The 19276-nt window shown below is 41.7% G+C and overlaps 1 protein-coding gene across 1 annotated transcript in view; it reads left to right on the forward strand.

Annotated features, from left to right (window-relative positions):
- The first annotated feature begins 577 nt into the window (after positions 1-577).
- myo15ab (myosin XVAb) overlaps positions 578-19276 on the forward strand; it is a 73888-nt gene continuing 55189 nt past the window's right edge. The window contains exons 1-2 of the mRNA XM_085163631.1: positions 578-18554; positions 18648-18725. The gene's annotated coding sequence lies outside the window, so the exon portion shown is untranslated. The remainder of the gene's footprint in view (positions 18555-18647; positions 18726-19276) is intronic.

Below are 19276 nucleotides of genomic sequence, written 5' to 3' on the forward strand. Positions count from 1 at the left end.
GTCCAATTAAAGCAGCTCCAGCTAAGAAACCAGCACGCGGGCACACAAACAAACAAATAAATACATTAAAAAAAATAAATAAAAATAACTAAAATAAAATAAATTACAGGGAAAGGAAAGGGATTATACAAGGCCTCTGACAAAAAATGATGTGGGCAATTTTTGTATCCATGGTAACTGACTTTTTCAGTGTCACCACTTTTGCTATGGCACGCCCAACACAGATATATAAGGGTTTGTGCTTTGTCACTACGAAGTCCCCATTCACAAACACCTGTGCCTGGTGCAGGACACCAGGCATCCGCTCATTCAGACCGACAGACGTCAGCCCCACTGATCGCACCTACCCGGCACGCGCAGCCCCTCTGCAGCTGCGCACCGGTGACGCAATATGGAAACTTTTTGAAGCGCGTGCTGCTGATTAGCTGCACAGCTAGCTGGCTGGTCTATTAAAGCCTGTAAGTGTCAACTGTAAACTTGAATTTTTGTGTGTGTTTTAAATAAAAAAAAAAACAAAAAACTGCATTGTTTCCATGACAACAAGTAATAATGGCACACTTTGGGTTGTAATTTTTTATCTTTTTTCCCCTTTTTTTTTTTTTTTTTTTTTTTTTTTTACTGTTAATGTGTATATGCTTTCAACAAAAGCATTATGAATTTGCTTTCTTGTCTTCTTTTCTGATGGTCACACATGGTAATCTACCATAGTTCCAGCAGCCACACAGGCTTGCCCAGCTTTTTGTAAATTTAATTTAATTTAAATTTACTGGCAACTTCTTCCGAGAACAAACTAGACATTATCTGACACTCATCAACAATTTGATTGTCAGGCAAACAATATAGAAATTCCACAAAAGCATGATTCACGTGTACACTTGAAGACAACTGGATGTAAGCTGGTTGGTAAAGAAAGTAGGTGGGCTGCGGCGTTCAGCTTAATTGGCTGCACGATGAGCTCAAGGGAGAGGCAAGCATACAGGACGAATTTGTCTTGTATACAATGACTGTTCATTTTCTTCTCAGACGAGGCGCTGCCACAGCAAAGACACTTCATTGTAGCTACAGTACATGGCTTTATATAGGCTCAGGAAATGAATCACTCTGTCAATAAATGGCAACAAAATAAACTGAAATGTATTCAAGGCTCTCTATCTGGAACACAGCGATGTGATATCTGGCACTTACTGAGCTATAGATATTCCCTCTCTCTCTGGTCTGCCTTTTTTTTTTTTTTTACTTTGTCTCCCTCCCTCTCTTGCACTCTCCACCCTCTCTCGCTCTCTCGCCCACAGAGAGTGGGTGACCTGGAATGAGCTCTCCCACAGACGGCTCTGCTTCCAGCCAGAGAGGGGCAGTATGTGGAGCTCGGTTATGCCCGATTCTCAACATAATCAAGCATTCGGATTTCATAGACACCTTAGAGAACCGCTCATCTCAAAAACTGATGGGTGATTACTCGCTGTCACACTGCTGATGTCAGTGAAAAGTTCATGAGCGCAGCGGCCAAATCAATTAGCCAGGAGTGATGCACTGCTGTGTCTTCTCCACTTGGCTACATCAGCAATTATCCTCAACTTGAAAAGGTCAGTCAATAATTTAACAATTAATTGCAGGTAAGAAATTAGAAAGTGCTGGAGTGCTCCAGCGATACCTGTGTTCATGAAAATTGCCCATCTTCATTTTCGCAACAAAAACTCAACCACTTCAGAAACAGTCGAACCGAATAAGCATTAATCAGGTGAGCAATTTAGACTTTTTAAACTGAAGCAAGTTCAGCCTAAGTAATTGGCACAAGTTAAGCTTGGGGATTTGAATAATTCATATTGTGAATATCATTAGAAAAGAGTAAAATATACTGTAAATGAGAAACATCTGAGCTTCCTTAGCAAGAGGTTCAAAATGTATGAATTCCATGCGAAATATCCCTGCAAGCGAGGGTCTCAGCTTCAATAGTTACTGTAAATAAAAAGGAAAAAATACACTCACAGCGGGGAAATTAAATAATTATTTGATTCACTGCTGAATTTGCAGTTAGCAAGACATGAAAGGTCCATTCAAATGAAAGTAATATAAAAATAAGATACTGTTCATTTCTTTGTAAGTCAGCAAACTTACAAATTCAGCAGGGGATCAAAATATGGTGTGTGTTAAAGACACTAGTTTGGGAAATATGCGAATACGTTTTCTTTACTTAGTATCTATACTCGTGAATATGAAGCTACTTACTAAAAGTGCAGTGAAAAATGTGTCGCAGCATGCAGCATTATTATTAAGTCATTTTAAAAAGTTATTTAACTGCATAAACTTAGAAGCACCCTACAGTTTGCATTGAAATAATCCAATAAAAGGGTAATTACTGACCAACATCACTGCTTTAACGTTCCCCATAAATACTGAATTTGCCTGAGTGCTTTGCTGGGCTGTTATCACACTTAAGTTTCCATCAGTGGAGCTTCTGCTGCAATGCTACAATCAGGCAAAGCCATCCATATACAGGACGGTGTACACTGACTTAGAGCTTGTCTGTCCAGCCACACCAGTCAGCTACAATATTAAAACAACCAGTCTAAAAACAGATTTGAGGTGTGAGGGATAGATTTATTTTAGTTAACAAAGGTCACATTTTCAGTGTGACGTTTTGGTCATAGTTCAAGAATTCACATGCTAATGATCACAGAAGTGAACACAAATTATTAATAAGAAAAAATGACAAAGTGATGACATTTTCCAAAAGGTCAAAGGCCAACTTAATATAATAATGTTTTGCAAAAACACTTTTCTTGCCATTACTCAACCCTATATCTCAGGAACAGAAGGGAATATTGTGATCACTGAACTGAGACTAATCTTTAGTGCTGATCTATTAAATTCCCATGAAGTCTTCACTACATACAGTACATTATATAAATCTGTTTCCAACATACATGCAACTGAACTGGTTTGCAGTGGTGTAAAAAGTAAAAAAGATATTCTAGTTCCTCAAAAGCCGGGCTTAGTGCTATAGATTTGGTGCTTAGTACCAAAATACCATAGAATGTAAATAAAGGATGGCTGTTAGGCGCATACAGTTTAGTTGCATTGACTTCAGTTGCCAGTTTGCAGTCACGAATACAACATGATGTTCATTTTGTAAATCTTTCTTACATGTCAATGAAAAAAATTACCAGATTTCATATATTTAGACTTCCAACATCTAAAAAAACAGAGTAGCTGGTAAAACGATTGTCATGACAAGAAGATGATTTTGGTTTTTTGCATGTATTTTTGCCATGAAGTTAGTCTTTAAATCAAACACACCTCTTGCTCCCTCACTTACTCGCTGTTTAGTTCAGTTCCAGCCAAGATTACTAAAAGAGAGACCTTGTGCAACCGGATCTATACACCCAATTCCAAAAAAGGTCAGTCACTGTGTAAAATGTAAATAGAAATAGAATGCAATGATCTCATCAACCTCACAAACCCATATTTTATAACATAGAAAATATATGAAATGTTTAAACTGAGACATGTCACTATTTCATTAAAATACAACTCAGAATTTAATATAAATTTAATGGGTTTTGTCTCGTATTAAACTATGAAGCTGTGGGAGCACTACTGGGAACTCTGCAGAAATTGTGCAGCACATTTAGTTAGCAGCCTTTGGGAATGCTGGTCATTAGGCTGAGAAAACCTTTGGATACAGTATCTGTCTGAAACTATCCCTAAAACTGTTATTTGAATACATAAAGAATAATTTCCAGGTTTCATGAAGCAACCAGCAAGTTGCATCTGACAGACAGGGGAGTCGTATAGAGGTCACAGCCTTCCTGTTCTGCAGCGTTATGGCACACAAACAGAGGAGCAGGGAGTACACCGACTCCTCAACATGGCCCACTCGAGTAACAGCCTTGAACACCTGCAAAAACATGCAGAAATTATGCAATCTAGTATATCTGGGGAAGTACATATTTAGAGTGTGCTGGCTAATTTGCACTTAAAGCACCAGGGCACACTCTCTGGTACTCCGTTTGACAGCTTGGAAATCTGCAAAACTACAGGAAATCCCATTTGTATATTGCGTGTGTATCAAGTGTTCAATTCTCCGGGTGCTCGGAGTGTACGTTGGGTACTCAGGGCACTGCAGCCAAGAAGTTGGTGCAATAGAGCATTTCAATGTTGGAGACTGTAGCCAAATCAAACTAATTGGTCCAGTCCACAGAACAATTTAAAATAGCTCATCTTGAGGCTGTAACTTTTTATGACCTTTCTATTATCAGCGTAGCCAGAGGGTGCTTTAAATCTCTTACTGGCAATAACAAAAGCCTGACCGTGAGATTGAAGCATTATTAATTTTCAGATTACCACAGATCTCCTGATGAGGACAGACAGTATGTCCTCTAAATACGAGATTTACTAAAATGCTAAAAGGTTTGTCAGAACTTATTAGCTGTTGGGAAAAAATGGGACTGGGCTGTTTTTCACTAAAGTGTTTGAGGGGCTGTTTGTGTTAGCACACGGGACTGCAAAGGACTCAGTGAGACGCTGGATAGAACTGATAATGAACATGTGAACCAGCAAATATTTACAGATGAACTATAGCACTCCAGTGATGTATTTTTAGATCCCCTTTGAACGCTTAAAAGCCACGAGAGTACTTGTTTCGCTTGTTTTCCATTAACTTTGACAAGTAAAAAAAATCCATGCGATGATGTCAGTCAGGAGAGCAGCTTATCAGTTTAGTGTTGTTGATTAAGCTTCGACTAGATTGGCATACGTTTATCTGGGGATAACTCTCCGATTATGGGGATGAATCCAATAACCAGATAATAACATAAAACCCTCAGCCCGGCCATCAGCCAACTGCTGATCCTGAGTTCTTGGTGGTGGTGGGGAATGTTAAGGTTGAATGCCGGCATCAGCAAATCAGGTTAATAGGGAGAAAATGATCGGTTACTGGCTTCTCTGGGGATAAGAAAAGAGTGTGGGCTTATTTGTTTGGATGCTGTGAAGAAGAGCGTGTAAAATATTCTATTTTCAAAGTCTTAGAGGGAGCAATTATTGAAATATTAAAAAGGAAAGAATTCCTGAGGCACTGGCAGCGGGATAGACTGAACAATTACCTGAATTGCTGTCATGAGATTTAACCATTGATCAAGTCACTTCGTGAAAGTTCAGCTTGGGCTGCATTCCCTCGTCGTGGGTTTACTGTTCCAATCGATATTCCTTGATCACAAGTGTGACAAATCACTGAGCAAGTGATTAAGTCATTTTCTGCCATTGATCAATTGCATTAAATCTTGAACATGATGTTTTAAAAGGTTTAAACAACCGAACTAATAAAGGGATACAAAAACGGTTTTATAAAGTTAGTGCTTATAATTCTTTGCTGAATTTTTAAGTTGATCAATCAATCAGTTTGCTCAGACAAGTGCCCACTCAGTGTGCTGGCAAATGACTGTTTTAATCCCCGTTTGTGTCTCAGCTTGGTTATTGTGTAATTTCATGCAGATTGGTTTTTGAGACATTTTTCTCCTGAATGAGAAACTGCGGCTCTGTGAGGATATCGTCCATCTGTTGCATCTCCTGAAAGACCACAGAGGGATTGTGGGGTGGGGACATTATGCAGTCACACTTGCACACAGACGCCTACCTCTTTGTAAGGTAATGCTGTAGCATTTTCTTGCACATATGGTGTGGTCGATGTGATCAGTGAAGGCCACATTATTATGGCTCCAGTGGGATAATTTGTCTCCCGTCGGTGTCGTCGGTGTTTTCCACCTACTGTGCAATCTTCTACGATGCTTTGTACTTGGGTACCAGATGGCCACTTTTATTTGTGATACCCTGCATCCATGAGAATGTCATAAACATGCTGTTATGGACTGACATACAGTTAGTGTCGCTATTACTTATTAACTGGGTGCTTCATTAACTTAACCTTGCGATTGGCGGGTTGGACCACCTGCCAGAACTGCAATAATTTTTCATGGCATAGATTCAACAAGTTGCTGGAAACACCCCTCAGAGATTTTGATCCATGTTGACGACATGATAGCGTCAAATAGGTGCTGCAGATTTGTCGGTGCCACATCCATGATGTGAAACTCCCGTTCCACCACATCCTCAAAAGATGCTCAATCGAGATCTGTTGACTGTGGAGACTTTTCACATTAGAGAGCTTTGTGACATGGTGTGGGTGTGTTATCCTGCTGGAAGCAGTCATCAGACGATGGGTAGGCACCCATACTCAGGCAGGTTGTGGAGTTTAAACAATGCTCAATTAGTACTAAGGGGCTCAAAGTTTGTAAAGTCTGCACCACCATCCACCGCCACCACTAACTGTTGATGCAAGACCGGATGGAACCATGCTTTCATATTGTTTACACCACCTAACCCTGACATCGAAATGTCACAGCAGAAATTGAGAATTGTTGGAAGTCTATGTGAAATCCTGCTTTTAGGGGCCATGAGTAGCATCATGCAGGGGCATAACCAGAGTTTAGAACTTGGTTAGGTGCAGAGATTTTTCTCTTAATGTACCATATTTTAAGTGCAGCACCTGGGCTCCAATGACCAGTAGAAAAGGATGGCCCTACTAAAGACACCAGGTCTTAGAATTGCAAGCAAAAGCAGAAATAGTAAAAACTGTAAAGGAATTTATTTTCTAAAGCTTCCCTCTTTTGCAGGAGAAATGGTGTGTAAAGAAATATGGAAGAAGAGAGTTATGTGTTTAAAACAATTAAATACAATAACAACAACAAATACATCTTCACCATCCATCCATCTTCATCCGCTTTATCCGGGGCCGGGTCGCGGGGGCAGCAGCCTAAGCAAAGAGGCCCAGACCTCCCTCTCCCCAGCCACCTCCTCCAGCTCATCCGGGGGAACACCAAGGCGTTCCCAGGCCAGCCGAGAGATATAATCTCTCCAGCGTGTCCTGGGTCTGCCCCGGGGCCTCCTCCCGGTGGGACATGCCTGGAACACCTCACCCAGGAGGGGCCCAGGGGGCATCCTTGTCAGATGCCCAAACCACATCTTCACATTTAATCAAAAGCATAAGATGAACGGATACTTACGCAGGGGCTCTGACCATATTGAGATGCTTGTCTGCGTACCTTGACTGCAACAAGTAGTATGTGAGTTACTGTTGGCTTGTTACAAGCTCAAAGCAGTCTGGCAATTCTCTTCTGACCCTTGACCTCAACACTCACTGGACATTTTCTGTGAGCTCTGGCAATGGTTGTGTGGAGAAATCTCAGTAGATTATTAGTTACTGGAATACTCAGACCAGCCTGTCTGACACCTGTCATTAATTCAGGTGTACTTAATAAAATGACAGTAACGTCAGTGTCTGGTCACACCAGCAAATCATTAAATGTAACCGACTCCAGCTTGATGTGCCTTTTGAAATTTCATTGCAGCAGTTCACAGAGCAGTCAGTGGTATAAATCCTTTTTTTTCTGTAGAATTACATACTTTTGATTTATTTCCACAAATATTCAATGTCTCATCATATATTTCTTACTAAAAGTGTTAGCAAGTACCCCTTCAGCACTTTTTAGAAATCTGTCCTCCTCAGAAGTGCCAGGCTTAAAAGCGGGCACTCCCCCAAACTGGAGAAAACTGGGACAGCTGTGATGTTACTCCGAAAAAATGTTTTGTGTGAGAAACCCCAAACTGTATCCATTACAATGAGATTATGTGGATTTTTTTCCCCCCACTTTGACAAGCTGTTTGGATTGTAAGCACATACAGTACTGTGTGTAAAAGAAGAATGGATATCATTTGCTAGAATCAGCATCCTGTCAGTGGATTCCTGCTGGTATACTTCCCTGTTAAACATGCAGATATGTACACACAAACACGGCATATGCACCAATTAGGTAATTAGTTTGGTTGGATTCACGTGACACAGCAATGTATGCGGAGACGTGTGCATATGAGTCATAAGTAAACAAGTGAGTGTGTCATGCCTTAAATGAGGTGAACTTGCTCCAGCTGTTTCTTGACATTATCGCCGACTTTCTCCAGCTGCTACTGGAGGCTACACCATTCATTTACTCTTCCCCACAGAGGGGGGTGCGACAGACAGAGACACAGAAAGCGTAAACAGCTTTGGCAAAATCTCGATGCTAATTAGTCACGTGCCAACTTCAGAGGGTTTGTGTGAGTCTATGTGGAATGGAGAATTTGCTCAAGAAATACCTTTGATGGCTCTCCTCTCCCATGCATCCTGATTACAATTGTTGCTGCCTGTGCTTTTTCTGCAACTGGCAAAAACACTGTGGCGTAGGTGGACTGACCATGAGTGGCCAACTGGGACCAGCAGCGAGCTGAGAGAGCCCTGTGCCTTCCCCATGCACAGAGAGGGAGGGAGAGAGAGCACAGCGTGGGATGAGGGGGCTGGGGGGTTGTTGAGGGCATCACTTGATCACTTGTCTGTGGCTCTACTTTTAGGCTCTTGTTTAATTTCTGTAAATAGAAAAAGAGCATGCAACGAATGAACATAAAGCTCTGGTGAACTATAAACATTTATAGGCATCCTGTAAAAGTCAGAGGGGGAAGGGGTCGTTTGAAAAGCATGCAATGTAAGGATAATTGCCTGTTAACCAGCCGCTGTTGTTCTACTGGGTGACTGCTTTTAATAAGGAGTGGGGGTCCCTAAAGGCAATAGCAGGGGTTAATCTACAAATGGTTGGCAAGTGTGTTAACCTGCATATGCTTTTCTTTCATATTATGGGGTTTCAAGTGTATCTTAACAAGTCATTTTGCCTTTTCACATTAAGACATGGTTACTAGTAAAATGAACAATGGCTCTCTCAGTGTGAGAAAGTGTGAATGACACCAGGACCCTGAAATTGAGGCAGCCAAACAGAATTCATCCAGAAAGTGCAACTCAGCACACAAAAGGTCAGCCTTCTCTTAAATGTTTGACCTTCACTGTACTCCATGCAGGGCATGACATGGGCTTTTGGGTTGTTTTTTTGTTTTTGCTTTTAGATTTCAACACTTTAAAAGTATTGAAATCCAGCTGACGGGTTATGTCACCAGTGTTACCCCTCTGCCTCTTAGCAGATGCACTGATGATATAATTTGAAAATTCTCAGTGATTTTCATAAAAAGTTGACTTAGACCTTGAGTTCAAAGTCACTGAGATTTGAACTTTTGTGAGATTTTTAGTAGCTGCACATATGGTGTCAATTTCAAAATCCTGCATCGCCTCATTCTCGAGCTATTGCATTCACAAACTTGGGTGTCCCACCTGCCCAACGGCGTTTTAACAGTACCCCTCAGCCTTTTATGCAAGATGGGGTAAAAAAACCCCAAAAACTATAAAGCTTCTGAGTTCAAAGCTTTTTTACCTGCAACCACAATTTGTGAAATTGCAACTAGTTTGGGAGCCAAGCCTGGTCCAAAATAAGCCAAGTGCATTGTGGAAACTTGAAGCTTTTACTAGAGATACTCTTCAAAATGTGTCTTTCTGTGATGCAGTCAGACACTATGAATCCAGATCCAGTGGTGGAACTTTTGAAATTAAAACTGTCGCTTCCTTAATGTAGTTTCAGTGATCTTTTATTTTATCCTATTAACTTGTTTGTATTTATTTCTGCTGCTACTCACCAACCTGCCAGTTTCTCACATAGCCACTGCTTTTTCCAGTTAATGCCAGTGCACACTGCAAGACTTTTGCACTGATTTTCCACTCCTAAGCAAACCTGATTCTGCAGCTGCACAGCCAAACCTTATTACTCCAGCTGCATGGTATGTGTATATACCAGCCCAGTAATATTGCAGGTTCAGTCTCATGCTTTCAATATTTACTTACATGTTCTCTCTCTCTGAATTCATCACATCTGCTTACGGAAAGCATTCTCCCCTCTGTTAAATCAATCAGATCTTGCCATGACCTGTGAAACTGCTGCAGGGAGCTGTCATTTTAGTGTCAGATCAATCCAGCCCTCATCCGCCAACATTCAGCTCCAGTTTCAGAACCAGCAGCCAACGCTCGCTGGATTGAGCTCATCAGCAGCCCCGCTCCATATCTTCAGATCATTCTTCACTTCTGCTCCACCACCACGGCCTAGACGCCATTCAAAGTGCGAACCGCTTGTCACAAACTAAGCTTGTATAATAATGACGCTCCTAATCAAATAAATGTAATTAGTTTGGAAGCTTTTCCCTCCCTTGGCTCCATCCATTCTGTTTGTAAAAGCTAGTCACTTCTCTATTTTCTACAGAATCCGCCCACTACCGGCTCAGTAGACAGTTTGACTTGTCATGTTGTCTGCACAGGTGCAGTTAATACAATTAAAAATGGCTGCACTGTGCATGCTGGCCTCTTTGGGACACTTGATGGAACCAAACTTAATGAAATTAGTTTCACCTGTGCTTTTTCTCATTTGCCAAGTTAAAATGTGCAGCGTTGAAAAGGTCTGCTGCAGCCTGCTGTCTTCAGAGACAGAGACCATTACCCCAGCTAGTTTTTCTTTGGACTTTTGGCTGACTGCCTGATCCCTCCTGGCCTTGTTTGCCTCTGATGGCCGGCTACCTGTTACTGACCTAAATGCTGTCTTTTTGACAAGTAAAAGCCTATTTTTGTCCCACTACCTGCTGTGTTTGCTTGCAGGTCTCATTTCAAGTCTGCTATAGATACAACCTAATTTTTGAGGCTCCACATTTAATATGTTTTTATGAGCAGAACACAGAAACCCTGCTGACATTAGTAGGAGTAGCACAGTTAAGTATATGAATGCACTGTATTGATTTTTAGCCACTGCCTCTTAGGATATTTCCACCTTCACTACTTAACTGAACCTGTCGACAAACCTGGACCTCATTACCCCATTAGACCCACGCTATATGTAGCTTCCTAGTAGTTCAACTTTCTTCTCCAAATTGTCTATTGCAGCCTTTTTCTCTGCATCTACCCACCTGCCAGTGTGCCTGCTTGCATTGGTAACTTTGAACCCAGCTAGTTTTTGGACTTTTGGCTGCCTGCCCGAACGCTTCTAGTCCTGTTTGCTTCTGCTGACTGCCTACCTGTTTCTGACCTACATCTTGCCTTATGCCTAGTAAAGCTTCTTTTCTCATACTTACTCCTACCCGCTGATTCTGCCTCTGAGTCTGACACCTGTTACAGTGCTAACCTAAATTTCGAGCATGCTAAATGTAGGGGCAGAGAACACGAAAACCATTCCAACAACGGCAAGAGCAATGGAGCACAGTCATAAAAACCAAACAGTGTCTGAAGTATTTGTCCCAGCTAGTGAACCACGAGCTAATAAAGGGCACTGGAGGATAAAACTGTCTTCTTTTAATGCTCACCTGAATGTTTGATTTCACATTCAATTTCATTACATGTTACGAGTGTTTAAAATGCCAAGTCCATTTTAAAGGCTCTCTTGAAAAAAAATGATTATACTGTCTCTTTGTAGACCATGCAGTACTTTAATGTCTTCTCTGCGGGGTGTGGTGTTATTGCCGATCTGTAGAAGTTAGCCCTTCTGAATATAAATTTATGGAACCTGCCTCGTCCCGAACATCGATACACAAAGGGGAAGAGAAAAAAAATTGATAAATCACAGCTGCACATCTTCCACATATTAGGCGTAATATGAATAAATGTCTCAGATTGCAGTACAATTAGTCAAAGCAAGCAGCAAGTCTGCCAAGTCTAAGGCCACAGCTGTCCCTTCTGCTAGGTGTCTCTGCTCCATGTCTAAATAAAAAAGAAAATCAACTATGGGTGGACTGCCTACTTTCCTCTACTTAAAAAGATCAGAAATTGTAATTTGGCTTCATATAACAAGCTTACAAGATGCGTCAGCTTTCATATAAATTCCAATTCTGTGCTTCCGAGTGCCAACACAGGTGTTATCTCTGTTCCACAGTACCATCCCGACATGAAAGCCGAATCTCAGAACCGAGTGGCTCCCGATGATCAAATAATCACCTGCTGTGCAGAAAACAACGTGATAATTTTATCTCTGTTGCCCCTTTGCTCTCATGTTCTCAATAGTGGAGTAGATCTAAAGCTACACCAAGCAAACTTACAATGTTGTGTTCAAAACACCCAGAGGGGAAAGATGCTGAAGCTGAATCATGTTTTAATAGCCCCTTTCAAGAAATACAGCTAAGTGGGTTTGCTGTAATAAATGTTGTGAATGTAGATAAATACCAGAGATTTGTTCTAGTAAATGAAAGCTCATTCCCGGAAGCTGTAGAGGAGACAAATAACGTTACTTTCCATTATCTGTAAGCGATAACCAATCAGTCAGATATCATCCTGTGACGGGAGGTTCCTAGTCATTAAAATCAAAGCCAAGCTTTGCAAGCAAATAATAAAGTATTAATTCATTAGGTCTACTTTCAGTAAATCCTGCTCTCTTTCCTCATTTATTACACTAAAATGTTCAAATAAAAACTCTAAAATGTTCGACTGTTTTGTTTTCAAAATATTCTGAGCCGCAGATTTTTTTTATTAGTAAAATATTAACTTTTGGTGATAACAAACCATACAAAAAACAAAATCAGGTAGAAATGCGGACACAATAATCAGAGTACGACATGCAACTGAGAAAATCCACAGATGATGTGGTTACATGGAATCCGTCATGCACAATCATTTATCATGTCCCCATACAGGTATATTGTCACAAACTGATATTATCTGGGACATGATTGGTTGTTACTTTGAGTTTGTTTTGTTGTACATGTACAAAGACAACAAAGGGCGATAAATATGCATATCCTTTAGGGATAATAAATGAATTTCTGAGTTTTCTTGATTGCTACTAGACGTACATGCTATTCTGTGCTGTATCTATGACCTATTAGTCCATTTATAGCGGACATGCTTTTTACTAAACTAACTGATATATTCCCATGGGTCCACACCAGTCGTTTGTTTTTTTTGTTCATCTTTCACACACATTTGATTTTTTGTAATTTTTGTAATTCTTTCCCCACACACCACAAAACAAAACTACTGCAGTATCTGTGGAGGAATTAAATAAATCTTTATGTTTTCAGAGGCTTCAGACTGACAAGCAGTTTCATGGCCAGGTGAGAGCTGCTCCATTGTTATTTCGTGACAAATTAAGTGGATAAAATATCTGGAATTGATTTCAGCTGTTGAAGTTGCATTTGGTAGTTTTTTGGTTGAAGTCTCAATAAATATGAGGTCCAAACAGATGTTGATGACAGTAAACTTTGGGAATAGCAACATTTAAAATGTGGTACATTCTTAAAGAAAAAGGAATGCAGTTGCCCACTCACCAACACCAACAAAAAAAGATAAATAAAGTGGGTGATCACAGAATTCTTTCTATGGTTAAGAAAAACCACTTCACATCAAATTAAGACATTTTTCAGGAAGAAGGTAGGTGTTTTCCTGTCGCATCAATCAAGAAACACCCTTGTGGGAGGAAATGTAGGAAGTTTACAGCAAGATGCAAACCACTGGTTACACTCAAAAACAGGAATGCCACATAATACTTTCCCAGAACACATCTGGTAAAACACCAGAATAATGGCAGGAGTAAAGTATGGATCCGAACCATACCACATCTGCCAAAAATGGTGGAGGCAGTGCTCACTGTATTACTGCCAGTGGAACTGGGTCACTGGTGTTTACTGATGATGAGTAAAAACAGCCAGGAGAGTCAATTCCCACCTTAATTCTTTGCACTATTTTCCCTCTCTCTTTGAGAGACCTAACATTGACCCGGAACACCATGTCTGCTCTGTACAAGTCCAACATGAAGTTTACCACTTTAGCCTCCATCACAGTATACCAACTGCAAACTAATTTCCAACCGAGCATGCTATTATTTTCTTATTATTAAGGAAGTATCTTGATGTTGTCACCGGAGGCAATACCAAGCTGCAGCACACAAAAAGATGAACTCATTCAGCAACAATATGCAATAACCTGCCAATCAGATTTAATGGCTCATTAATTGAAGGTGCTAGAATGCTGTTCCGGCCTTTTCCGGTCCGTTCCAGCCCATTTAAACCCCCCTGGTGACTGCTGACAGAAGTAGCAGAAAGAATTCTTAAGTGCGCAGGGTTATACTCTGTGCTCAGCCAAAGATTGCAAAACTGACTAGAAAGCTTTTCATCCAACCTAACTCTTCAGTGAGCAAGTCAGCCACCTCATCTCAACCCAATAAAGCATGTCTTTCAATTACTGAAGACAAAAATGAATACAGAGAGACCCACAAACAAGCGACAGCTGAAGGTGGCTGCTGAAGGCTTGGCAGAGCATCTCAAGGAGGAAGCACGGCATTTAGCGATTTCCACTGAGCCTCTAAAAATGTTGATAATATCTTGAATTAAAGCTTATATCACATCTTGATTGTCTGATTTAAAATGCGCTATATAAAAATGTGCCATTGTTCAAATAGTCATGGACCTAACATTATAACTTATATATAACTTAATGTCCTTCTTTTTTTAAAAAAAAAAATTTATGTTCTCCCTCATAAAAGATTTTCACATTTCTCCACAGCAGGTCTTCTTCATTATGTAAGTCAATAAGTAACTGTCATACGTCCTTTCTTAACCTCTCAGATGTTTTAAGACAATTTATCATCATTAACTAACCCTCGCGTGCACACACACACACACATACACACACACACACACACACACACACAAACTCACACTTCATTGAAGAAGGTGTTTGATTGGATACATTGCCTGCGAGTCTCCAATCTGGCCTGTGGATGCACAAAAACAGCAGTTTTATGTGAGTGGTAGGAACAAATTCACTGCGGTTTGGAGTTCAACAGCAGGAAAGTGCGTCTCTGAACAGGAAGGGATTCAACATGTGACTCAAGGACACTTTAGCAGAAGCAGCAGGGTTTATTTGAAACTGATGGACACACAGCAGGGCCCTCGCTACTCCGACAGCCTCGCTGTTCTCCACGATCCAGCCTATCCAGGTGGAGCCTCTGTTAAGTGGATATGAACGTATGAGCCCTGCTGCTTTCCTCTCTTCCCAGCTCTCTGCTCCTCTCCGTCTCAGTCTATAGATTTGTCTCTCCTGCATGCAGACAAACACATACACACACACACACACACACACACACACACACACACACACACACACACACACACACACACACACACACACACACACACACACACACACACAGTCCTTCTGTCCCAGTGGGATTTCTCTACACTCACCCTCTGACCTGCTACAGAGACTGTTTGTCTCAGAACAGCTGTTTCAGCTCGAGACTCTGCCGACTCCTTCAGCAGGAAAACTAATGCTGGCGATCCACTCACTGCTCTTCTGCCCATCTGCTGTTCACCCAGCAAAGTCTGGTAAGCAAGAATGGTCACAACCGCATCCGTTTCAGACTCGAAAGGTAAGTAAGCAAGGGAGGGCTTTTTGTGGGGAGCTTTTGCTTTTCATTAAGAAGCCATGCATTTAGTTTCTTCCTTAAAAAAAAAAAGTTTATCTCTTATATTCTTCTGCACTAATATTTCTCGACTCAAATAGCAGTATATCTTTATCTTCTGATACCACTCCTGTAACTTGATGCATGACCTTTGAGTAACTGGGTTTTGCTCTATATGTTGTTCCGGAAAGGCAGCTCCAGCGTGTGGGGTGACACTGTAACTTTCCTTGACTGATTCACTCCGGAGGTGCCCAGGAACATGTCAAGCATGATTGATATTTACTGTTTTCAGGCCCAGAGCAAGCTGTTGTTGGGGAGCAACAATTTCTCGCAGCAACTTCTGGATGTAACAGCTCCAAAACAGCCAAATAATTCAAGCAAAGTTTTAATCCAAAGAGAAAAAAAATAGCACAAATGCTCGAAGCTGTTGCCACCCTGTAGCTCTCTAAAAATCACTAAAGAAGCATGCAAAGAGAAAGAGACAGAGAGAGAGAGTCATACCCTCTGCTATCATTTACTAAATACAGTGGTTCCCAGTGTTTTTCTTTTTTTTTCTTTTTTATTCTAAAATGAGGCAATGTCTGCTTGAAATCAATCCTCACAGGTTACAGATCAAATTAACCTTTTTCAAATTAACCAACATTTGAAAATGACTCCTTCCCATTTGCTCAAATAATTTTTGGAGTCCTGAAATTATCCACCACTTTAAAAATGCAATTTATTTGAGGAAAGCCTTAAGACATTAAAACTACCCATTTTTCTTTTTCTCCTGGCTGCTCCCTTCAGTGGTCAGCACAGTGGATCATCCGTCTCCATTTCATCCTATCCATTCATTGCCATCACCAGCATCCTCCTCTGTCACACCAACCCTCTGCCTGTCCTCCTTTATTTATGAATCTTCTCAGTGGTCTTCCTACATGTTCAACATCCTTTGTCCAATATAACCATTTCCAAGCCCACTCAGGCTGGTATCTCCACTTTTTCTCAGAAACACTCAACTTGGGCTGTCCCTCTGATGTACTCACATTCACCCTTTACACTCACCTCCAAATACTCCACCCTGCCTGCACTCTCCTCTTCACTTCTCTTGTGCACCACCTGTTGCTTTGGATGGTTAACCCCAGGTATTTAAACTACGTTCGCTACCTCTGCTCCTTACGCCTTTCCACCCATCGCCCTCTCATTTACAGATAATGTATTTTTGTCCTGCTTCTACTGATTTTCATTCCTCTTTTTTCCAGCACATACCTCCACCTCTCCAGCATCTCTTCCACCCGCTCCCTACTCTGGCAGGTGTGATCTACAAATATCAAAGTACATGGAGACTCCTGCCTGACCTCATCTGTTAAACCGTCCATCGCCATTGCAAACAAAAAGTGGCTCTGAGCCGACCCCTGGTGTGATCCCACCACCACCTTCAATCTATCTGTCACTCCTACCACACACTTCACCACTGTCTCATGAACCTCCTGCACCACCCTCACATACTTCTCTGCCACTCCTGACTTCCCCATGCAATACCAAAGTTCCACTTTTGGCACACTATCAAATTCTTTCTCTGAGCAAAACATTTTTCACTCTTTTTATATTTTACTGGTTATTTTACATCCATCATTCAGTTCAGTTCAATTTCATTTACATAGTGCCAAATCAACAAAACGGTTGCTTGAAGCGCCTTTATATTGTAAGGTAAAGACCCTACAAAAATGGAGAGAAAATCGAGAAAACCCAGCAATTACACGACCTGCTATGAGCAAGTGCTTTAGCCACAGTGGGAAGGAAAAACTCCCTTTTAACAGGAAGAAAACCAGGCTCAAGGAGAAGCGGCATCTGCCGTAACGAGTTGGAGGTAATTCAAGACAAAAGACATGTGGAAGAGAGCCAGAGATGAATAATAACTAATGATTAAATGCAGCACATAGTGAGTGAGAAGGTGAGTGAAGAAGAAACAGGGTGCATCATGGGAGGACCCCAGCAGCCAAGACTTATTTCAGCGCAACTAAGGAAGGATTCAGGGTCACCTGATTCAGCCCGTCATCTATGTGACACTAAATATGACATACGTCTACGATGAGTTTAGTGCACATTAGCTGTTCACACTGAGAGCTCTGAATATGTTTTTTAAAAAATGAGTTGAGTCCAGACAGCCGACTTCGCATTACCTGCGCTACCTGTTGTGTCTGGAAGCAACAACTATGAAAGATATCAACCAAAAACCGAACAAATCCGCTGACTGGCTGAACCCTATAGCATGTAAGTCGCTGTTTCCTTAACAGTGCCAAAAATAGCTCCGATGTAGCCAAAGGCTTGTTTGTGTGTGTGTGTGTGTGTATTTTTTTTTCCTTAAACACCAGCGAGGTGTTCTTGCTACGCGTCTCGCCACAGTGGGTTTTATATCAAAGCCAAGACCTGTTTTGATACAGCCGGGCCAGCCGGTCATGTGTGGGGGGGAGACGGCAAGGTCGTCTGGGTTATGGAGTGAATCCAGTGGAGATGCAGCAGTTTGTGGCTCTCTGCAGTTTGTTTGTTGTCAGGCGGGTCCATCTGGCGGGCAGCAGAAGGATTGCTCATGTGGAGACGTTAATGGCACATTTTGTGTGTGTGTGTGTGTGTGTGTGTTGTTGTTGTTGTTGTGGTAACTCTCACCTTCATCTGTTATGCTCCATTTCCCCCTTGAGCCATCTCATGACACACTTTCCCACCGTTGCTGAGTCCGGATGAGAGGAAGTGTTTAATGCAACAATAAAAAAACGCGCACTGTATAGCAAAGCTCCGACCAGCAGGCAGGTACACTGCAGGGGAAATGAACTTTTACCCACTTAATGGTGCTCCATCTTTTGAAATAAGCGGAGGTAGTTTATTAATTAGGTTCACGTCTTATTCACGTTTTATTAAGAATGAATGTCACGTGCTTCCCTTGTTGATTTTTTACACTGCATACATCAGCGTGCATCGCCGTGTATATGACTGCTGTTGCCCATCCGGGGGACCTTATCTCTTCACACCGGAGTGTGTGGAACTCAAGCCCCCGGCCGGCCGCCGAAGAATAGCGGTCGTTAAATATTCATCCTCCGTTCCCGGTGGCACACTTTTCCTCCCTGCAGACCGACCCTTACTGCTTCGAGACCCGCTAGAGCAGCAGCAAAGGCGTAAAGCTGTGTGAGTAATTAAGCTTTTTTTTTTTTAATTAAAAAGGGGATTGTTTTTTTATTTTATTTTGATTTTAGTCTTTCGCTCTATCTTGACCCGTAGGAGGATGGTGAAACGTGAATATGGAGCTCCAGTAACGTGAGGCTGCCCGTTCCCGAGGTCTGTGTGTGCCAGGGAAAGGTTGGTTATAGGTGCATAAATCCACACCCATTCCCCCTCCCTCCATGCCTCCCACATACAGTGCACATCTATCTGTTTGCCCGCATGCTTTGGCTTTGGTGGGTCTTATTCTCTCCTGCAGTATAATGTTTTTCCTGGAGCTGGATTGTTTCTCCCAGCCCGTTATTATAAGACTAAACTAAATCATGTAAGGAAATGCAGAATTGTTAGGTAACTGCTGTGTGTTGTGCAAGCTTTTTGCCACAGGCCTGTAAACTTACCTGATATCCGACCAACTCCTGACTACAAGAAGTGCTGCAGGTGTAATGCTGCTCCACTAGATAGCAGCAGATTACTGTGTGTGTATGTGTGTGTGCACGTGTGTGTGGATGTATGTGTGCAAAGTGACAAAGATGGTCTACAGCTTCCCCTTGGGACCTGAATGCGTTTGATGAGCCTCATCAAGTCCACCTCTGTCATAACTCTGCTTTTTTTGCCCCCTCCCGGGCATTTATCCCAGTTTCTCTATGTTGTCTCTTCTCCGCAAATTCTATCAAAAGATGGAGGACCAC

This window comes from Neolamprologus multifasciatus, chromosome 6, assembly GCF_963576455.1.
Source record: "Neolamprologus multifasciatus chromosome 6, fNeoMul1.2, whole genome shotgun sequence".
Lineage (NCBI taxonomy): Eukaryota > Metazoa > Chordata > Actinopteri > Cichliformes > Cichlidae > Neolamprologus > Neolamprologus multifasciatus.